The sequence below is a fragment of the Moschus berezovskii genome, chromosome 26 (genome assembly GCF_049115385.1).
Source record: "Moschus berezovskii isolate FMDL1 chromosome 26, NW_MosBer_1.0, whole genome shotgun sequence".
Classification (NCBI taxonomy): Eukaryota; Metazoa; Chordata; class Mammalia; order Artiodactyla; family Moschidae; genus Moschus; species Moschus berezovskii.
In genome coordinates, this window is record NC_142485.1 from 29,492,759 (window position 1) to 29,516,828 (window position 24,070).

Sequence of the window (24,070 nt, forward strand, 5' to 3'; positions counted from 1 at the left end):
AAGTCGAGATGCTCGAGTTAGGAACGGGGTTTATATGGCTCAATGTTTCTGCCTCCATTTTAGGGTATCCTCGCAGAGGACTTGTGTGACTGGTCTGAAACCACTCAACCCATAGGCTTGGGTTTCCCCACTTGGTGCAGTTATTCACTGCTCAACACACTGAACTTCTTGGAGATGACCCTGCTGACACTTCCTGAGTGTGTGGTGCTTCTAAGCATCACGAGTTTCGTTGCACACACACATGGTTCACTGTTTCATGTGGTTGAAGCAGACAAGTATAAGAGATGTCAGTACACTTAACTGAGCCTTCATTTTGCATCCAACATGCCTGCTTTGGGGGTCCGCCCCTTCCTTTCATCAGTGTTATCTGATTTCTATCATTTCTATAGTATCAGAATCTGACTGCCTTTTCAATACATCTTTGAAACTCACGCCAGTGTTCCAGGCAGTCCTGCTGCCTCTCCCTAAGCACTAAAATATCTAAGAGAATGACGCATTGTTCTCCTGGAAAATTAAACAATGCTACCCAACTGACATGACCATGAAAGCCTTCAAACATTTATAGTGCAACTCACTTTTCAAAGGACTTCGGGGGGTGGGGGTGGGGAATGTGTAACCTAGAAAACAATATTCATGGGAAAACTACATTCACTTCCTTCCTACTGAGATCCTCTCAAATCATAGGAAGCGATGAGGAATCAAATGAGAATTTGGAGTTCTCTTGGGGAAAAAAATTTAAACAACTCTCAAAGAAGCCCTCAAAACACGTGTATTGAAGAAACCACGCACATAAAAGTCCCTAGAAATCATCATGGTATCTGAAAACAAACTACCATGTTTGGCCATAAAAGGAAACCTGCACAGTTATTCTACTACGTTTTAATTATTTAACCAATAACATTAATAGCATTTGCAACATGCCAGACTTTTCTACATTCCTTTGAAATGACAGCTCTTCTAATCCTCACAACAGCCTACTGAGATAAGTCCTATTTAAAGAAGAGGAAACAGAGGCACAGGGAAGTGAAGTAAGTGGCCCAAGGTCATACCAAAGTGGATTCAAACAGACACACTGTCCCATACTCTCTGCTCTTAAGCATTACACACCAACCAGTAAGACCTAAAGCTACAGATGATCGCTGCATACAGAACTGGGAGTTTTAAATATCACTGGTGTGGGTCCACATTTTCTCTTACAATGAGGATTTCATTTTTAGGAAGCCCTTTGAGCCCACGAGGCTTTGGTGCCACTTGAAAAGGCATTTGGCAAACTGGTGAAAGCATTCAAAATAACGTGTTCACTTATTTAATGGTGGGGCAGAGGACAGCGGAAACCTCTCTTCTCCAAAATGCCAATCTCTTGTGCTTCTAACAATTAGAGGGTTATCTGAGTTAATAAGATCCTTTCTTGAGACATAAATACCTTCTAGGATGGTTTGTTCTGCATCCACTGTGCCTTAGTTACAGTTTTGATTAGACCAATACTTAGCTGAAAACAGTCTCAGTATTTCTTGCGTGCTATGGAGGGAGAAAAAGAAATGAAACGCTAAACTGACTTTGAACATTTCCGTCCATTCCTCCCGCTCCCTCTTCCTCTCTGAAAGATTATTCCCCCTCTAGCCTCTGAAACCAAGCCTGTCCTTCTGGAGAGTTTAAGAATCCCAGTGAACACGGCCGCCAGTCCCACTCATGCCTTGCACCAGGGCAACTAGGTTCTTATCTTTTCCTTCAGAGCCTGCATTGCTGCCCGGAATCTTGCGAAGGGTCCTAATGTTTCCAGGCATTAGATGTTGATCTGTGGACCACTCTTTTAAGTAGCAAGGATCAACAGCAGTGGTTCTCAAAGTATGGTCAAGAATCACCTGGGGACTTGTTAGCGATCAAAATTTCAGGCCCCTCCCTAGACATATAAATCAGAAACTAGGGCTAGGACCCAAGAATGTGTGTTTTAATGAGCCTTCCAGGTGACTCTGTTGCTTACTATAGTTTGAGAACCATTGGGCTAGATGGCACTGCCCAATAAAAATATAATACAAGTCACATTTATAATATAAAAGGCTTTGGCATTTTAAAAAATAAAAAGAGGTAAAATTAATTTTAACAAAATATTTAATGCAATATGTCTGCAATACTGTTTTAACATATAATCAAGATTTTTTAAAAATTCTGCTTACAATCCATTTTTCATCCTTAAAGTCTGGTATATATTTTACACTTATATGACATCTCAGTTCTGACAAACCACATGTGGTTCAACAGCCACATGTATCCACCACATTAGATAGGCAGGCTCTAGACTTAAATGAGATCAGTCCTGAATATTCATTGGAAAGACTGATGTTGAAGCTGAAACTCCAATACTTTGGCCATCTGATGTGAAGAGCTGACTCATTAGAAAAGGCCCTGATGCTGGGAAAGACTGAGGGCAGGAGGAGAAGGGGACGACAGAGGATGAGATGATTAGATAGCATCACCAACTCAGTGGACATGAATTTGAGCAAACTGTGGGAGTCATGAAGGATGGAGGAGCCTGGAGTGCTGCAGTCCATGGGGTTACAAAGTGTTGGACATGATTTAGCGACTCAACAGCAACAACAGGGCTTAACAGTGATAATATCATTAACTTTTATGCTTTCTGTGTATCAGGCATTACTTGGTTAAGCATTTTATGTGTATAATCGTATAAACCCAACCACAACTCTATGGATTGGCATTGTTATTACCCCCATCTTATACAGGAGAAGTTATGCCAAAGGCCTGTTTAATGTTTCATCAATATAAGAAGCCCACTCTAATATAAACATTTCTGAATGATTTTAAATCAATTTTTTTTTTTTAAAAAACACAAAGAAAAAAGGGAAATAAAACCATTAACAGTACAGTTGATATAATTGTTACGGTATTAATAACTTACAAAAGACACAGTAGTTGGGTAAGTACTCTAACCTTTAAACATATGCCTCAATTTGCACTCTTCTGTGATGTCAAATCTGTTGAAAAGTACTTATGGACAGGCTGTCTGGACAGTCAAGATCTTTGGGGAACAAAGGAGTCCTGGGTGAGTTACTTGGCAGGGTAGGACTCATCCTAAGTGGAACAGGGAGCTGGGTTATAACCTGTTCATTCAAGTGCAGATTGACATAAAATGACTCTAAAAATAGTTCAACGTGAAGCAACGGACTTCTGTCAGTATTGGTGTGAAAAGCGCCCAGTTTGAAATTTAAAAATAATGGTTGACTTAGTACTCAAATAGTTAATCATTATCTGTTCCCTTAACTTCCCCAGTTTCTCAAGGAAGGTCCATTTTTAAATGTACTTTCCTTTTCATTATAAACTACTATAAAGAGAAAAAGGAAAAGCGGTTAAAAAGTTTAGTTCTTGTTATATGGCATAGTAATTTGCTATTTCTATACATTTCAAAATGATCCCTACAGTAAGTCTAGTCACCATCTGTCACCATACAAAGATATTACGTAATTATTGACTAATATAATCCCCACACTGTCCATTCCACACCTTGACTCATTTATATTGCAACTGGAAGTTTGTACCTCAGTCTGCCTCACCTATTTCCTTCCTCAGTATTTTCGCTAATCAGTTACAAGGAAAGAACTGAATTTGATGTGAGCCTCTGGTAGCCAGCCTTCATAATATTAACAATAAAATATATCAAGGTGGTTTTTATAATGGACTAAGATCAGGGAATCTTCTTTCATCTCTCAGCAGTACTTCCTGACTGCATAAGCATTTTATTTGTTACAAAGAATAGGGAGTTCAGAGGTTTCGGGGATTTCATCTAGAACAGAGGCTTTTATATAAATACTTAAGTGTTTCCTTGGTAGGAAGTAACTAATTTTCCTTTTTCGGGATGTTGCAAAAAGCCTAATGAAGCAATGGAAGTCAGGAGTCGATCTGATGACGCATATATTCCCTGGGTCAGAGTAGAAAGAGATCTCCACATCTCCAGTTGCCATGGTTTAAATAGCCTGTGGAAAAGAAGCTGTAAACGTCTGTAACAAATTCTGTCCTTACTTTCGCTGCATTTGTGTGGTGTAAACCTTTCGAGGCAAAGAAATTAATTTTGTCCACTATTGTATTGTCAGAGTGCTTGGCATATCAGAAGTTCTTGCCACGAAAATGTTTGTTGAATGAATGAATACAATTTCCAGATCTTAATTCATCATTCTACAAACAAAATGAAAGCTCCGAGTTTGCCAGTCATTGCTGGTGACCCAGTCTGAAGTATTTCTTCACTGGCCTTTGGAGTGGGGAGCGAGCAGGGAATGGGTGCCTGTCTGCATCTTGTCACTGAATGGCCCCCAATCACTGCCAAGAGATAAGAAATGTCAACAGCTTAACCCAGTAGCTTTCAAAAATAGCCTGGTTGATGAGACTGGAAATGTGGGTGTGGGCTAGAAATAAATCATTTGTCTTCAGTCTTAAGGAGGATAGGCTGACAACAGTTTTTCCTCCCAGAGAGAAACCTAAAATATTTTTTAGGACCCATATAAGCAGGCCAGAAACTATCAGAAGAAAAGTCTTTCCTCTCAATACGGCATAAATAGGACACCTGATTTTCAACGAATCAGGTGAATCGTTTTGAAAACGCAAGGATTATGGCAAAGTACTATGTTTCTTTAAAATTCCAGTTAAGTGTTTTTTTGTTGTTGTTACTGTGTGTTTTGCTTTCAATCATGCTGGCAGTTTTCCTCAAAATGTAAATGAATATTTGCACAGTGAAGCAAGTTGTTGTGGGTTTCCTGGTTTGTGTCCCTGCCCCCCCCACACCCCCTGGGGGGGGGGCGGGATGTGGCGATCCAGGCAAAGTTTTTTCATCCCTTGCAGACAACCCCGGCTGCTGTTAAATGCTGAAAATAGCTCAAATGCTCTCAGAACAGTAGCACCACCCAGCAGCTGAGATTCTTTCCCTCTCTCACTTGCCTTCTCTCTTGCCCCCCGCCCTTTTTTTTTCAGACACTTGGATTGGACTTAATCTTAAACCTCTGGAGTTCAAGACCTTTTAAAAAGGGCTAAATAAACAACCTCCACATGTAAAAGGCCACTGACTCCTACTTCCTCTCTTCAGAGCAACTGTTGAACCTGGCTGCCTGTAGGTAAGATTTTTTTTTTTTTAATTCTGGAATTATTTTGTTGGTTTATGACATGGACTCAGTGTTTTTTAAATAACTTGTCAATGGTGAAAATAAGCAGGGGGGTTGGGGGGGACGGTGCTGGGGGTGCTGAACGTCCTCCAGGTAGATACGGTGTTCCAGAGCCCAGCAGCACCCTGTGTGTTTCTGTGGCTGCAGCTTTAAACAGTGCTGAACACGCTCCGTACAATGCTGACCTGCAAAACAGACCTGTCTGTGACTGAGCCTGAGCCGCGGGCAGAACGCTAATTAAGCCTCCTTGCCAGGGTCGTCCCAGAACTTTTCAGACACCCTCATTTTCTTGTTTAGACGGGGTTTGCTTAATTTTAACTTTCTAAGGGCATTTTTTTTTTTTAAGGGAAAAGATGCAACTACCTGAGTAAAGGAGCTCGATTAGTGATTTATTCTTTAAGGACAATGAGACGGCTCTATCTTATTACCTTCTTTCACCTCTGGTTTGTTCATCGCTACTGTGGAATTAGAACAATTTTTTGTTTGCTTTTGTATTGTATCTTCCTACCACAATTCAGTGACTCAGTTCTGAGGTTTCCTTACCTAGCTGATGGTTTTTGGCTAGCAGATTTCTTTCTCTTCTGTGACAATATAACAGTTTGGAGGGTTTTCTGTGCTTTCCCCCCTCCCCCACCTTACGCTCAGTCTTGACATTTTGCAAAGCACTTTGATCTGTGGACTTTAACTTCAAACATGGCATTGACTTTGATTGTGGGTATTTACTACGTTCAGTAAAAAGTCTTTTTTGTTTAAGGCTTTTATATCATTTCCTTGGAATAATCTGTTGGGTTTCAGTTTTCTCTCACTGATATGTGTTAGGTTTTATTAGTACAGGGACCCCCTCCCTCCAACAGAAAAGCAAAGGCTATTCTATGGCAGGTTTCTCTGACCATCACAGAGTTTATGACAGCTGTCTGCTCCACTCAGAAGATGTCTAAAATCAAGCAGGAAATAATGGTGCACAGACCAGACTCCCATCAACCCCTCATGTAAGTGCCTCTAAATTGCCACATGCCTTGGGGCCTTATTGTTGCTTTTTAACATGGATACCGAAATCCTTGGAATTTAGAGATTCTTATTTTCAAAGAAGTTTATTGGTATCTCACCATATGTCAAAAGAAAACATGCATTTTAAACACACATCTTCCGAGTAACTTTTTTTTTCCAAAAAAGAAAGAAAAAGAAGAAAAAAAATTAAAAAGAAATAAAAGAACATTTAAAAAAGGAAAACTAGAAAAAAAAAAGAAAGGAGAAAAAAATTCTCTGTAGCCAGAAGTCTGTTATGCTAGTGAAACTTCTGCTGAATGAGGGATAAGGAATGAAAAAAATGTATTTCCTAAAATAGGCAGAGTGTAGCGCTTTCTAGCCATTCAGTCAACTTTTAGATGTTCTCTTTGTTTTAGAGAAAATTCGTGGGTATATCACATTTGTTGTCACTCTTTTCTTCTCTACTGCAAACAAAGGGTATTTTCAAAGTCCTCGGCCAGATACTGAGTTTGTCGTCTCCTGGCAATCTGGCCTTGTGTCCTGGTGAAGGTGAACAGTAGGACGAGCCTAATCCTGTCAGGCAGGGACTCTGGCTCCTCAGAGCTGACACAGGACGCACCCTGTGCTCTGCATCGTGCTGACAAGGAAGGAAGCCGGTGGCCGCAGGACTCAGGTTCAGAGGGTGGAGCTAGGTAGTTAAGTTATGGGAGCCGTCCCTCTGGATTAGAAGCAGATACAATATGATCTCTAGAACTGGGACTGAGATAGTAGGAAAACCTAGAGCTGTTCAGTCTAATTTTATTTTTTTTTTTAATTTCCCAAAGCTGGATATTTAATTCCTAACTTTCTTCAGATCTGCATTATAAGAGCTTTTGAATCATCTCATTTCTGTGATGTGTGTATAGTCAAAACTTGAAATCCTCCGGTCATTTTGAGCATATCTTTCACTACCTTTGCGGGGGGTCTAGAATACTCTTCCCTTTAATACTAGGAATTCTTGATTTGGCATTGCTGGGGAGAAATGTACTGCTCAAAATGCAGTGCCATTTCAGTTGCAGAATCCAATGCCTGAAATGTGTTTGGAATGTGATAGAGGCCGTTCCATTCTTGAGCAAGCCATTTTTTTTCCTATTCTGTTGGGTTTTTTGGTTTGTTTTTTTTTTTTGTTTCCTTTTGCCTCTTAATTTTACTTTGAAACTTTGGCTTGTTTGAATGTGAAACTCATGGAGAAACGTAGCCAAAACCACTGAGTTTCACACAGGTTCCACATGAAAGAAGTATTCTACCCAGCCTTGCTCGAAACTTGGCCCATGTTTTGCCAAAAGTTTCATGAATGTCACTGAGCCTGGATTTGAAACATAATCCCAAGCCAGGTGACTTTCTGGTGACTTTGAGGCTGTCCTGTGGAAGTATAGAATCTGTCAAACAAGGGCACCCCTTATTTTCACATCTCTGACTATAATTTCATGTATACACACATTTTTGCAATAAACTTCCATTTGTCCTGTGATACTTTAAAGCCAGGTTCAATCCTAGCATGAATTTTTATCGCTGGGGTATTGAAGCAATTGGCAAATAGAAGTCTGCATTTTTAAACTCCAGCACAGTCTGAAGCAAGTGGTGTGAACATGTTGGTATAATTCAGCTGAAGGAAGTCAGTCCCAGGAGAGTCATGGAGTGGCTTTCTTTGCTGAAATATACTTCTGTGCTCAAGTGAAACAAACAGTAACATTTTGTCCAGGTCTATCTGCTTGACAGTATGCCTTTTGTTCGTTCTCCAAAGGTGGTGTCAAATATATTGGTGGAAAAATAATAAACTTACAGATTTTTTTTTTTTTTTTTTGGCCTGCTCAACTGACACACTCCTAGGGAACATTGTAAGCATTGAAAAGTTTGGTAACGTTACTTGTAATGTATACTGAGGGTAAAGGAATCCTCAGCAGTCAATTTTCTTCAGAAAAGTTTGACCTCGAGGTGTTGTGTGACAGTCAAATGGGCTGGATTGTGAAGTTGTGTGTGTATGTGTTGAATGGCTGGAAAGGAAGATGGGATTTGTAAACTTCGTTCAGCAAATGTTACATTTACCCGAAAACATCTGAAAAGAAGGAAGGGACAAAGATGAGAGCACTGGCAGTAAGAGGAGACCGTCTGGTGCAGAGGGTGAGGGATCAGGACTGTTCAGTAGTGGCTTCTTTAACTCAACTTTGTCCCAGAAACTAAAACTCTACCTGCAGAATACCCACACCTGTAATTTTATTTAATACTCAGGATTATCAGAGATAATAGACTTTTTATTTCACCCCATGCATAGTTGTTTCACGTTCAATAACTGATTTCCTGGATCATCGGTCTTAAGGTAGGGTGGTATTCCTATCAATATGGGGTTGGTCATGCAGGCAGTGTGTTCCCAATGTACAGGTGAGGACACTGATCCCCAGAGTTGCCACAATATCTATTTTACATCCCTAGAAAATAGCCAATGGCAGGTTGGCTCTCATATCAAGAGTTTTCAAAGTGTACCGTTCCATCTCATTACATAATACATAATAGCCAAAGGATAAAAAGAAAATGGTTAGTCCAAGCTATAAGAGCGCTATGTGGAATCATAACAATTTCTGAGTTTCTAGACTTCACTGAGAAATAATAATCAAATAATTAAATATCAAATAGTCAAAAGTGGGATGAAGATTACAGAGAAAGACAAGCATGGGCCAGTGGTATAATGAACCAAAAGTTATGACTTGGTGACCAACAAGATGCAGGTCAGTGAAAAGAATCATGTTAGTAACTTGATACAGCTTAAATAAAATAATGTCCTTGCTACTGAAAGGTCAATCCAGTATTAGAAAAGATAGGACAGAAACACTCATCTCTTGTTTTGAAGATAAATTTGGGCTTGAAAAAAGAAAGTGAATTTAGTTTAATGGAAAAACACATGTACAGCTTGTGTTATTAAAGCATTGCGTTTTGGTTACTTTGACCTGATACAAATCCTGGTCCAAGCACAACTTTGAATTGGTTTAATTCTAGTGGAGCCGTTGCTCTTGACATGCATTCAGCTCAGTGGTACTTCTCTTGTTCAATTTTGCAAACCTAAGAAATTTGGTTGGTTTCGAATTTAGCTCCAAGCAGTGTTCAGAACTTTTGTGTTTGTTTGACCTGACCATTTAAATATTTTAAAACCACATAACATTCAACTTTAGAACAAATTCCTAGTGTTAAAAATACCTAAGAATGTTGGAAAGGTTATGTATAGGTACTCTGTCTGCAAATTTAATGAGCATACAACCAAATATAGTTAACAAATACAGTTTTGATTTGTAGATCAAAACTATTTTCTATTCCACATTTATGTGTTTTCCTATGAAAGTATTCACTTTAAAAAAAATTTATTATACTGGGATTAAAGATCATGGTTAAGGACAGAAAACTGGGAATTCTCTGTCAGTCCAGGGGTTAGGACTCTGTACTTTTACTGCTGAGGGCCTGGGCTCCCCCTGGGTTCAACCTCTGAGTGGGGACCTAAGATCCCACAAGCCGCAGGGTGTAGCTAAAAAATTCTCTTAAAGAGAAAAGAAAAGAGAAGCATGGAAATCTATCCCAAAACAAATATGGCTGAGTAAATGTGCTGTTAGACTAGAAACCACATCCTTGTGGTACCAGCAAAGCCAAGTGTTTGAAGGTATTGTCTGGCATCTGGTTGACCTTCACGTGGACATCTGTGAATAGTCCAGAACAGTGGGTCTGTACTGAAGGATTCAGCAGGGGAGTGTTGGAGATAAAGAAGGAAGTTTTGCACTAATTCAAGAAGGATGCTAAATGTCAAGCTAAGAGATCCACACCTCATTCTGATGTAAGAAGTGGTCATTATCCCTGACTGTACAGGGCAGTAAAATGATAACTTTGGGAAGAAGTAAATAGCTTACAGAGTATCACATCTTAGTGGTTGAGATTTTTTTAAAATTAAATTGCTTTGAATAAAAATCTTTGAAATATAAATTTTTTAGTGTTTTTATTTAATTAAATAAAAGTTTAAATAAACACTTATTCTGTTTATTTATAAATGTTTTATAATTTGAAATATAAATTATTTTACTTATAAAATGTAAATAATTGTTTATAAACTATTTGCTACAAAACTCAACAATTTACTATTGATGTGGGGCATAAAATTAAATCACTGAAATTTTCTTTTTATATAAAATATGACTTTTTTCATTCAAAGAAAAAACCAAAAGTAGGTATAAACAAGTTTGAAACTTTATATTGATATCACAAAAGACTGGCTTATGATGAGAAACTTTTAAAAACCAAGTAAAATTTTGAAAAACTGAGTGAAATGGTAAATTTGGTGAGAGACAATTTTTTGTAGAAAAAATAATGAAAGTTGACTTTTTAAAAGAACAAAAAACTTTTTTTAAGATGACTACTAGTTTTCAATATAAGATATATTTCATTTTAGTGTTTAAGCTACTTTACTTTAAAAATGAACGGCTGAATTTTATATTCCAAAATTAAAGTTGGCATTTGCACTTTGTCTTACATGGTGAGATCCATCACTTAATAGCAATCAGTCAGTCAGTTCAGTCGCTCAGTCGTGTCCGACTCTCCGCGACCCCATGAATCACAGCACGCCAGGCCTCCCTGTCCATCACCAACTCCCAGAGTTCACTCAAACTCATGTCCATCGAGTTGGTGATGCCATCCAGCCATCTGATTCTCTGTCGTCCCCTTCTCCTCCTGCCTCCTATCCCTCCCAGCATCAGAGTCTTTTCCAGTGAGTCAATTCGTCGCATGAGGTGGCCAAAGTATTGGAGTTTCAGCTTTAGCATCAGTCCTTCCAATGAACACCCAGGATTGATCTCTAGAATGGACATAGTTTGTGTAAAAACCTGTCTGGAAACGAAGTGATAATATTTATGCTAAGGTAAGAAAATTTGATTGCAGTGAGATTTTTATCTTCTTTATAATATTTTACCTATTTTGTATATTGAAATTAAACAAAAAGCATTGAGGTTAAAAATCACTTGTACCTAATCATATACATCCTTTTCCTAGTCAACATTCTGAATGACTATATAAGAGCATACAAAAATTACATGTAAAAACACTTGGTAGAAGACCAGTTTGCATTTTTCAATGAACATTATAGCTTCTTTCACTTAACACATGACGTGCTTTTTAATTTAGGAATAAAGACCTTACATATAAATCAAAAAGGAAGGAAATTAAGAGGTTACTAGTAAATGCAAATGGTGTTTTAAGTGACCACAAATAACTACTTTTAATATCCTAAGCATTTTCATAATTATTGAGTGAATATTGTCATAAGGGTCTTTTTATATTGCTTCAGTCATTTGCTTCTTAAAGACTCCTGCCACCATCCTATATATGAAGCATATGGAGCTTGAAGTTTAAAACTTTACACTCTGACACTCTGCTGCTGCTGCTAAGTCACTTCAGTCTTGTCCGACGCTGTGTGACCCCATAGATGGAAGCCCACTAGGCTCCCCCATCCCTGGGATTCTCCAGGCAAGAACACTGGAGCGGGTTGCCATTTCCTTCTCCAATGTGTGAAAGTGAAGTCACTCAGTCATGTCCGACTCTGACTACTGATCTATCTCAAGGTAGAAGACATTGATAAAATCCAAAACAACTTTTCACGTTAAAAATTCACAACCAGACATAGGAAAGAATTGCTTTCACCTTAAAGAAAAAAAAAGTATTATAAAAGATGCACTAAAAAATGTGATTCTCAGATTCTGGTTACCTTGGGAGACATAGGGAAGATATTTCTATCAGAGGCGTGTACCACAGAATTTAATTGAATTCATAATGTCTTATATTTTAAGATGAATCGTGGGTACACGGATATTTTTATATTATTCCTTTCATCTTTTGAATGTCTGAGTAAATGCCAGCATCTTCCATGCCTTATATTTAAGATAAACATTGTATATACTGATAAAAATCTAAATATAGTTCTCAGCTGCTAATATTGAAAAGACAGTTTTAGTGAAAAGCGATTTTATAACATACAGGCAAACCTCTCAGTGGCCACAGGACCACAGCAGTGATTTGATATGAATGAGTTTCCAGTCAATGTTATCCTGTGCAAAGTAAGGACTACCTATGTTTAATATAAAGACTTCACTCTGTAACTTAATAACACACTTCTTAAAATTTAATTTATTAAAAAAATTTACATACACCCAACTGTTTCTTAATTTTCACACTAACACTTTGATATCATGAGGGGAAAAATTTAGTGATTTTTCATGATCATTCGGCAGGAACCTACCAAATGAGAATTTTCATTCTGATTTTTTTGTTTGTTTTATCCATAGAGTTATTTCAAAATGCTAAAATGGAAAAGCTGGCAGGCAGCACTATCTTTTTAGGAGGTTTGATGAATGATGGATTATACTGAATAACTTTTTTTTTTCATTGCAAGTGATTTTACACTTAGTCTGAAAATTCAGTACAAGCCAAAAGTCCCTTATTTTAAATCACAGAATTCAAAGAAAATATATTTCCTAGGTTTCCAGGCAAAGCCCATCAAAACATTTGAACTGTAAATATTAAACTCATTGAAGAAATTGTGACGTTCTGATAACACAGAGAATAACTTTGAATTTCTTCATGCCATTGTTACTAAAGCTGTGAAACCAATTATTACATAATTAATAAACATATAAACAAATGTGAGGAAGAGGCTTTTAGATTTCTGACATTAAGACACTGTCAGTTCCCTGACCATTAAGTCTCTTCTTTGCCTCCTGTGACACTACAATATTTTCCTCCAGTCTCTGATCACTCCTGAATTCCACTGACAGGTGAATCTTTCTTTGTCTGACCTTAAAGGTGTTCCCTTGGGTTCTGTTTCTCATGTCAAATCTCCCCTCTGTTCACCTTTATCCTCCTTTGTGAAAATCTTAAAATCTATGCCTCTATCCCTCATCTCTTTCATGAGTTCCAGCCTCACATCTGTAAGGAAATGGTAAACACCCATATGAATATCTTTAGCGTGTTTCAAACTTATCATCTAAAACTCATCATCTTCCAATTCCCAACCTGCTCTTCTTCCCCAGGGCTCTGTTTTAATAATTGTGTCACCGAGTTATTCAGAATTAGAATCTTAAACAAGCATTCAAATGTTCCTTCATACCAACTTAGTCACTGTTGAGTCTACCTACACACACAACTTCAATATCCCCCCTGCTGCTGCTGCTGCTGCTAAGTCACTTCAGTCGTGTCCGACTCTGTGTGACCCCACAGACGGCAGTCCACCAGGCTCCGCCGTCCCTGGGATTCTCCAGGCAAGAACACTGGAGTGGGTTGCCATTTCCTTCTCCAATGTGTGAAAGTGAAAAGTGAAAGTGAAGTCGCTCAGTCGTGTCCGACCCTTAGCGACCCCATGGACTGCAGCTTACCAGGCTCCTCCATCCATGGGATTTTCTAGGCAAGAGTACTGGAGTGGTCTGCCATTGCCTTCTCCGCAATATCCCCCCTTGCCCCGCTTAAAAGCTACTGCAACATTCTTGACTAGAATTTCTCAGTACTTTCCTCATCACTCTTGACATCCATATTTTCTGCCCTCCAGTCTAATCCCTTGAAGCCAGAGTTGCTTTGTTGAAATAAACCAGCTGTAGACTCCCCATACACCACACTCCCCTATCATACAGCAAGTACATTCACTTTGCTCTCTCCTCAGGCTTGAGGGCCGATGATCATGTCAAACAATGGAAGTAAACTCAGTATATGGTGTTCAGACATAAATACCCCTGTGTTTTCCCCAACAAAAGGCAGAGCTGGCAACCTTTCCAGATTCATTAGTAAGAAAAGGTGTGGCTCGCTGTGCTAGCCATGAAACAGAGATCCAAAGTCAGTCTAGTTACTTCTCTCAAAAAATCCTTTCCCTCCGATTCTCCTTCTAACAGTAGTTCACAAATCACCTGTTTCACTGGCGCTTATTATGTACAATGTGATGGCTGTAGGCAAAAGCTAAGTGCTAAACATTTTGTTAAAAAAAAAAAAGACCACAGGAAGAACACAAAGTTTTAAGCCAGAAACCCCATGTGATTCATAAGTGACAGTGGAAGAAGTCTTTGAGAAACAAATGACTTTAAGTTTTTGAAGAGCCTCCATACTGTTTTCCATATAGGCTGCACCACTTTACATTTTCACCAACAGGGCACAAGGCTTTCCTTTCTCCACATCTTCAATAAGACTTGTTATTTCTTGTCTTTTTGATGATAGCCATTCAACTCTAAAATATGTGAATATCTTCAGAACTAAGTAGTAAAGAAATGACTGAAATAATATGAAAAGATCCTCATGACAATATTTCACTCAATAAATATGAAATCACTCAAGGTATTAAAATCATCCGTGGTCACTTAAAATGCCAACTGGTTTTACTAGTAAATTCCTAATCTCCTTCCTCTTCTGATTTATATGTAAGAACATTCTCCTTAAACATAAGCACAGCCAAGTGTTAAATGTACCGAGCTCTAATAGTCCATAAAAAATACAAAAACAAGGAATGGAGTTGTTTTGGGGGACAGCATAAAGGTCCCACTCATTGAATGACTGTCATAATTATAGTAAATATCACTTTATCTGAATAGTAGGATATAAAGAGTGAAATTCTAAATACCAATCTTCTGGATCTTTTAACGTTTCTGGCACCATTGATCTTTAGTCATCTAATCAGTAATGGTTTATTAAGAGGCTACTTGGTAGTCTGTTCTGGCCTCTGTGACAGTCCATGAGAGAACTAGCCATCCCCCCATCCCACCCCCCTCCCTGTGCAATAGGAGATGGTTATCAAAAAGTAATTGGCCAAATAGTCATATAATTAAAACTGTAATAAGAGCCATGAAAGAGAGATAAAGGATGCTAGAAGAGCAGAATTCACAACTTTGAGGACCAAGGGTCAAGGACAAAAAGACAGCTAGATTTGGAATTTAGTGAAATCATTAGGAAGGTGAGTCACTTGGGGTAGCAATCAGAAGAAGCATTTCCTGTGCCGAGAATGATGGTCCCTTTTACCAATTACTGAGGGTAAAAAATGAAGAGAGATAGACACGATTCCTCCAAAAATAGATACATCAGGCATCACTGTGAACATCCACCCTCTAGATACAAGTGAGTGTATGTGATGGACTTTTTCTCCTGTGGAAAATATCTTTAGAATGATAGCTAGCTGTGCTAGTGTATATATAGTGGTGTTGGAGAAGACTCTTGAGAGTCCCTTGGACTGCAAGGAGATCCAACCAGTCCATCCTAAAGGAGATCAGTCCTGGGTGTTCATTGGAAGGACTGATGCTGAAGCTGCAACTCCAATACTTTGGCCACCTGATGCAAAGAGCTGACTTATTTGAAAAGACCCTGATGCTGGGAAAGATTGAGGGCAGGAGGAGAAGGGGATGACAGAGGATAAGATGGTTGGATGGCATCACCAACTCAATGGACATGGGTTTGGGTGGACTCCGGGAGTTGGTGATGGACAGGGAGGCCTGGCGTGCTGTGGTTCATGGGGTTGCAAAGAGTCAGACATGACTGAGTGACTGAACTGAACTGATATATATATACACATACACACACACTAATTTATATGTATGTGTGTATTTATACACACAAACTAATTTATATATATATATATCCTAGCTTATATATAAATATATATAAATTCTCCATGGATTATATAGTGCTGTGTTTGTTCCTACTTAAATATTGAAGGAGTATGATTTCTGAAATGATTTATGAAAGATGAATGTAACTTTGAGTAAAACTTATTTGAGCTTTGAGTAGGATTTTCAAGATAAACATCCAAGGAAATGTCTAACAAGAGTGATATTGAAACACAATTTCTCAATGAATAAAGACCTTACTGATTGCAGCTATGAATTCAAGTATTTTGACATATGTTCAAGTGTTTGTTTTGAGACATGTAAGGAGTTAAAAGTGAAAGAAAATGTTTAAAGTTCTCTTCCTCACTTTGAACTACATTTCAAAGAAACACATAATTTCAACGTAAAACATATTTCCTTCACAGACCAACACAAATATGTGTATGAATGTGAATTAAATCTCATGGTTGGGTTATATCTGTTAATTTTTATTATGTATCTGAAGTGCCAACTATTTAAAATATTTTCTGCTTTAATAATATTATTCAGAGTAGTACTGATAACAGTATTTCTTCTGCTTCTTATACCCTTATTCACATTTTTCAAAATCAGCAACGAGACTAATTTATTTTAAGAATTCCAAAGTTTTCAAACAAAAATACCTGCATGCAACTAAAAAAAGAGAGAGAGAGAGAAACATGGTTTTTAATGCATTATTTATTTTAGGTATTTACTGTGCTCAGTTGTGTCCAACTCTTTGCCACCCCATGGACTGTAACCCTCCAGGCTCCTCTGTCCATGGAATTTTGCAGGCAAGAAGACTGGAGTGGGTTGCCCTTTCCTCCTCCAGGGGATCTTTCTGACCCAGAGATCAAACCCACATCTCCTGCACCTCCTGTATTGCAGGCAGATTTTTACCACTGAGCCACCAGGGAATTTTTCCAGAATAACCATAAACTTATATTTGTAAAAGGTAGCTGAGGACATGTATAACATTTCTTTTCCAGGGATCAGTTGCTCTAGAAACTGCTGTTTGAAATCACAAAGCGGGTATCTGTGTAGATATATTTTGTTAATGTTTCAGATTATTCCTTCCTCATGCTACCATGAACAGTAGCAAAATGGAATCAGAGAGAGCAATAAACAATGAACTTCCAGTTCAAAGAGTATTAAACAAACACTTCCAATTCAATGAGTATTGTATGCCTAATATAAGTCTTGAACCCAAGAACTGGGAAACCTGGGCATTCATGGCAATAGAAATATGTCGAAAAAGGAAGAATGAGAATATTTGCTGGAGTCCCTCAACTGTGCAATTCTTGAATGAGCCAACTTTGAGTGGAAAACAGAAATTTGCCTCATAGGAATATGAAAGTACTGTGGCATAGAGTATTTTGTAGAAGTTGAAGATTTGACTTTAAGCGATTACTGAAGTTGACTTAGAATATTGTCCATGGGATTTCCCAGGCGAGAAGACTGGACTGGGCTGCCATTTCCTTCTCCATGTTCTTTGTACTCACTGTCAGTAAATCTGTCCTATCCTATATTCATGTAGCTCAGCCCTTAAAAAAGACATCCCACTTCCCTTCCAACACACACACGAATCTTATTTGATTTCTAAATGTATCAAATGGAAAAGCTTACCCTCATCTATGAACCTGACAATGCTTGGTATTAGGAGAATTACTAAGAAAAAAGCAATCAACTCTTTGTCGCTGTTACTTGAAAGGTGGTTTCCTTACATTAGGCATAAATAGTTTTAACACCTACTTCATCTCTCAACCAAGAAACCGTTCTTTCCTCTGGCATTTGGTGCACCACCCCATGGAAAAGAAATGCAAAAAAGCAAAATGGCTGTCTGAGGAGGCCTTACAAATAGCTGTGAAAAGAAGAGAAGTGAAAAGCAAAGGAAAAAAGGAAAGATATAAGCATCTGAATGCAGAGTTCCAAAGAATAGCAAGGAGAGATAAGAAAGCCTTCCTCAGTGATCAGTGCAAAGAAATAGAGGAAAACAACAGAATAGGAAAAACAAGAGATCTCTTCAAGAAAATTAAAGATTCCAAGGGAACATTTCATGCAAAGATGGGCTCGATAAAGGACAGAAATGGTATGGACCTAACAGAAGCAGAAGATATTAAGAAGAGATGGCAAGAATACACAGAAGAACTGTACAAAAAAGATCTTCATGACCAAGATAGTCACGATAACGTGATCACTGACCTAGAGCCAGACATCTTGGAATGTGAAGTCAAGTGGGCCTTAGAAAGCATCACGACGAACAAAGCTAGTGGAGGTGATGGAATTCCAGTTGAGCTATTTCAAGTCTTAAAAGATGATGCTGTGAAAGTGCTGCACTCAATATGCCAGCAGATTTGGCAAACTCAGCAGTGGCCACAGGACTGGAAAAGGTCAGTCTTCATTCCAATCCCAAAGAAAGGCAATGCCAAAGAATGCTCAAACTACCACACAATTGCACTCATCTCACACGCTAGTAAAGTCATGCTCAAAATTCTCCAAGCCTGACTTCAGCAATATGTGAACCGTGAACTCCCAGATGTTCAAGCAGGTTTTAGAAAAGGCAGAGGTACCAGAGATCAAATTGCCAACATCCGCTGGATCATGGAGAAAGCAAGAGAGTTCCAGAAAAACATCTATTTCTGCTTCATTGACTATGCCAAAGCCTTTGACTGTGTCGATCACAATAAACTATGGAAAATTCTGAAAGAGATGGGAATCCCAGACCACCTGACCTGCCTCTTGAGAAACCTGTATGCAGGTCAGGAAGCAACAGTCAGAACTGTACATGGAACAACAGACTGGTTTCAAATAGGAAAAGGAGTGCGTCAAGGCTGTATATTGTCACCCTGCTTATTTAACTTATATGCAGAGTACATCATGAGGAACGCTGGGCTGGAAGAAGCACAAGCTGGAATCAAGATTGCTGGGAGAAATATCAATAACCTCAGATATGCAGATGACACTACTCTTATGGCAGAAAGTGAAGAGGAACTCAAAAGCCTCTTGATGAAAGTGAAAGAGGAGAGTGAAAAGGTTGGCTTGAAGCTCAACATTCAGAAAACAAAGATCATGGCATCTGGTCCCATCACTTCATGGGAAATTGATGGAAAAACAGTGGAAACAGTGTCAGACTTTATTTTTTTGGGCTCCAAAATCACTGCAGATGCTGACTGCAACCAGGAAATTAAAAGACACTTACTCCTTGGAAGGAAAGTTATGACCAACCTTGATAGTATATTAAAAAGCAGAGACATTACTATGCCAACAAAGGTCCGTCTAGTCAAGGCTATGGTTTTTCCTGTGGTCATGTATGGATGTGAGAGTTGGACTGTGAAGAAAGCTGATCGCCGAAGAATTGATGCTTTTGAACTGTGGTGTTGGAGAAAACTCTTGAGAGTCCCTTGGACTGCAAGGAGATCCAACCAGTCCATTCTAAAGGAGATCAATCCTGGGTGTTCATTGGAAGGACTGATGCTAAAGCTGAAACTGCAATACTCTGGCCACCTCATGCGACAAGTTGACTCACTGGAAAAGACTCTGATGCTGGGAAAGGTTGGGGGCGGGAGGAGAAGGGGACGACAGAGAATGAGATGGCTGGATGGCATCACCGATTCTGTGGACATGAGTTTGAGTGAACTCCGGGAGTTGGTGATGGACAGGGAGGCCTGGTGTGCTGTGATTCATGGGGTGGCGGAGAGTCGGACACGACTGAGCGACTGAACTGAACTGAACTGAACTGAGGACATGTTTCATTTCTAGACTTAGAAAGACTGAGGTCCTTGTCTCTCTAGAGATATTAATAGCACTGTCATTCACTCAGACAGATGCAAGCAGAGCACCTTCTAAGAGCAAAGCGCTGCTCTGAGTTCTTGGGACACATCAGTGAACAACACTGATCAAAATTTCTGCCCCCAAAGAGCTTACATTCCCATGAAAAGAAACAAACAATAGAAGATAAACATAATAAGTAATTACGTAGTAGGTGAGAAAGTAACAGAGCGCTTTTAAAATAAACAGAGTAAGGACGATGTGGAGAATGTGTTGAGGACACTGCAGCTCAGAATTTTAAATGTGGAGCAAAGAACATGAAGGAGTGAGGAGTTGTCCATATGGATCTCTGGGGGAACCATAGTCTAGGCAGAAGGAAGTGCCCCCCGCAATACCCTCAAGGAGCCAAGGCTTCCCTGTTAGAGGTACAGCAAGGAGCCTGACCCAGTTGCAGCCAAGAGAAAGGAGAGAGCAACTGGAAGATGAGATCAGAGAGGCACTTACACTATAAAAGGCACTTACGCTTACACTCTGGCTGCTCTATTGAGAGAAATCTGCAAGGGAAGGGTGGAAGCTAGGGAACTAAGTAGGAAGCTAGTGCAATAGCCAACCGAGAGTAGATGATGGCTTTGGACAGGGTGGGAATGGAAGAGGTGACAAGAAGTGGCTGGTTCTCCATGGGTATCTAGATCCCTGGGACATTCCAAGATTGAGAGGTCAGGACGCAGAGGAGAAACCAATCAATGAACCTGAGAAGACGTATCTAGAGAGACAGGAGGAAAAGCAAGAGGGCGCCGTGTGCTGGAAGCCAAGAGAGGAAATTGTACCAGAGGAGGAGGCACGATCAAGTCAGATGACAGCTGAGACGTGGCTAGTGAATTTCACAAACTGGAGATGATTAGTGGCCCTAACAAGAGCAATTTGGTGGAGTGGTATAATTCTGGAAGGTCTTTGGCATGATATTTAACTTTAAAAAACTGAAGTGTTTTTATTGGTGGCTAATAGCTTTTTTGATCGATTTAAACTTCCACATCATTTTTACTCCCCACGCCCAGCAGTCACAGATTCCACAGTCACTGGACCACTTGAGCACACAGTGCCAGCGTTGAATGAAATATGTGTCTTTAGATGCGTAAACCTCGCCACGTGACTTGGAGCACTTCCTGCAGATGCACTTTTTGACTGCTGAGTGTTTACATGGACCATGGCGATACCCAAAATAAAAATGCTTTTAGATTTATAGATTACTTCACTTACTTATAGATTACTTCACTGAATTATATAAAACTCTATCGATAAATATATTTAATCCCAAAAAATGAGGTGTAACACAAGCAAATTCATGCAGATTTACTGGCAATCTTTGAATTGTTGTTTAGGACCTGAGAGTTTCTGCACCACCGGTCTAATTGTGTGAAGAATTACATGATATCCTGGTATCATGTTAACAATCTATAGTAGTTTCCACTTATTACACTCAATCACATGAGTGAATCAGCCAATTTGTACAAGCCGTCTTGCAAGTAACTCCTATAATAAGAGTAAAATAAGAAAACCACCATTATGGAAATCATTGTTAAACACCTAAGCCTGAACTGGAGAAAAGCAGATGCTTTAAGGACTTGAAATAGCTGAACTAATTTATGCTCTCATCTGTGTGATGTGTTATACAATATAGTCCTATACCAAACAGGTTTCTCTCTGCTAGACTTTTATTGTGCTTCTGTGTTTGATTATGTTATCTTGAAAAAGGTAAACACAGTGTTTTTATTTCTAAGGACTGAGATTAACCATTAAGATAGAATTGTGATGTTGCATTGTAGCAAATGACATTGAAGATAAATGCTATTTTCCTATCTTTAAATTATTTTATAACAGCATTAGTTTCTGAAGTCTTTAAAATATCAGGTTAACAATGAAAAGGAAATTAACAAAAAAATCTCTAAAAGCTAAAATGTACAACAAAGACTAAAAATTGATATAAAGTTTAGTTGTGTGTTTTCCCACCCAGAAATCAAAATTTGAAGAGCAGCAAGGGTATTTTGCTCTTCAAATTTCAATATAGGGCTTCCCCGGTAGCTTGGCTGATGAAGAATCTGCTTGCAATGGAGGAGACCCCGGTTCGATTCCTGGGTTGGGAAGATCCGCTGGAGAAGGGATAGGCTACCCACTTCAGTGTTCTTGGGCTTCCCTGGTGGCTCAGCTGGTAAATAATCCACCTGCAATGTGGGAGACCTGGGTTTGATCCCTGGTTGGGAAGATCCCCTGGAGAAGGGAACACTTACCCACTCCAGTATTCTGGCCTGGAGAATTTCATGGACTGTATAGGCTGTATAGTCCATGGGGGTCTCAAAGAGTTGGACACAACTGGGCAACTTTCACTTTCAAGGGTATTTTGACCTGCTCTTCCTCCTTCACTTTGATGAATTTCCTGTCTTATTGCTGAGACTACTTATGAAATGATAACATAACCAGTAGGATATTTCATGTTTCCTGAAGGGGCTTTGCAAACTCTAAATATCTTAGTAGCCACTGAAGTCCAGAGGAATGAACCAAATCTGACAATATCTTAAAGTCTTCTAGTAGAAGATCAGGCCCCCTGAGCAGTGCACCTCCTATTTTTCACCTCATGCAGTTCAATAAGGAAACCATTCCCAAAGTGGAGAAATGGAAAGCCTTTTCAGGACCCAGGCCTAGATATTACTGTATTACCTAACAGCACATATAGTAGATAAATTTTTGTAGGTTGATCACATGTAATTAGAGTTACATAGAGTTCAGGCCACGTTCAATGATGAGTAGAACTTGAGTATATATATGCACACACTGATATTTACTGCAGATCTATTTTCTAACATTTGAAGTTAAACTTGATCTTTTAATACATGTAACTGGGTATGAAATCAGGATCAGTGAGATAAACAAATGAAAGATTTTTACCTCAGTGAGCCATTGCTGGTATGTTCTATGCAGTGATGTTTGACGAGTGATAAGGTCCACATGAGACCTTTAGCCATTGTGATTGAAGTTAATGAATGCTTTAGCCCCTCTTGGTAGTCAAATCTAGTTTTTAAGACTTGGTGCTACTTCTAAGCTCTATGACAGTTTTCGTTGTTTTATCTCCTCTGCTAATGTCTGCCAGTTAAAATCTTGCCTGGAAAATTCCATGGACAGAGGAGCCTAGCAAGCTGAAGTCCATGGGGTTGCAAAAGAGTCGGGTGTGACTTAGCAACTGAAAAACGACAACAATGACAAATGAATGGCAGAATCTATAGCCACATTCCAGGTGACAGTGACTCTTCCCCATGTTAAGACAAAGGTGCAGGGGACACTAATCAAGTCTTTCCCTGAACTAGACAGGACTGCTATTGGGAGCAAGAGCATCAATCCCAGGCAGAAAAGAGCATGATTGCTCAGATCAAGAGTGTAGTCTGGGCATGATAACTGGCCAGGTCTGTTCCTAAATGACCGGGTGGAACAGACACCTCCCCTTCCCACTCTCACTCCCACTGACCTGCACTGGATATTTAATCTCCTTGTGTTAAGCCACTAAAAACTTAGGGCTTGTCAATTGTAGACCACTGGCCAACCTTACACAGTTGGTGAAACTATATAGCTACAAGAATCCATAATGAAATTTGCCAACATAGCCTAAAAGACTTTATCATTACATATGAAGATATATTTATGAATTTTTATTACTTTTTTAATATAAGTTTATTTTAATTGGAGGCTAATTACTGAAGTTTTATATTATTAAAAGATACATGAATAATTTCAGAAACTCAAATCCAATGGTACCATGATTTTAAAAGAATTTTTAAAAAATCATTGAGTTTAACTTTTTAATTTCATTTGAAAGTATGTGTTTTGGACAATGCTCATTGAATATTTCTGCTTTCTAGGAGGATAAGAGTTATTCTAACACAAGGAAAAATCCACAAGATATTAATTTTTTAATTCCCCCAAATGAAGTTGTTTCTACTTTATCTGGAAGGAATATTTTTATGAATAATCTTTAAAAACAGATTTGAACCTGTCAAGTTCCAAATTAGTACCCAATACTTAATATTTTACCTTGAATTCCTCAATGTATTAAAATAAGTTAAACAAAGGGAATTTAAGATTTTCTTATTATAAAGTAGTAGATCTTATTGAATTTTTATACAACTTATAGTTCCCCTGATGTGTATTTTACCAAAACCTATTTTTAAAAAAAGACTTCCAGACAGTTCTTCATCATCATTAAATGACTTAGGAAAATGATCGATAGCGCTGGTGTTTAAATGGCCATGGCTCTATATCCACTCCCCTAAAACCTTATTTTGGTATTCGTGAGTCGGTGTCCTAAAAAGCATAGTGGATACAGAGTTAAAATTCATTCATTAGGTCTAATTAGGATCAAATATTTATTATGCACCAGTAGCTACACTGAGTGTATTTCCTAGGATGGAAATTGTTTGTGGCTAATGTGCTGTAGATCCCATAAAGTATTCATGG

At 38.8% G+C, this 24,070-nt stretch overlaps 2 protein-coding genes across 30 annotated transcripts in view; one reads left to right on the top strand and one right to left on the bottom strand.

Moving 5' to 3' along the window:
- TLR3 (toll like receptor 3) overlaps nt 1–24,070 on the bottom strand; it is a 447,684-nt gene that overhangs the window by 238,219 nt on the left and 185,395 nt on the right. The window lies entirely within an intron of this gene.
- Nucleotides 1–24,070, top strand: part of SORBS2 (sorbin and SH3 domain containing 2) — a 215,682-nt gene that overhangs the window by 31,969 nt on the left and 159,643 nt on the right. For 8 of the 11 annotated variants that reach the window (XM_088832573.1, XM_088832572.1, XM_088832577.1 and 5 more), the window contains exon 2: nt 4,975–5,114. The gene's annotated coding sequence lies outside the window, so the exon portion shown is untranslated. The remainder of the gene's footprint in view (nt 1–4,974; nt 5,115–24,070) is intronic. The other 3 variants (XM_088832574.1, XM_088832580.1, XM_088832585.1) reach the window with 1 other exon arrangement.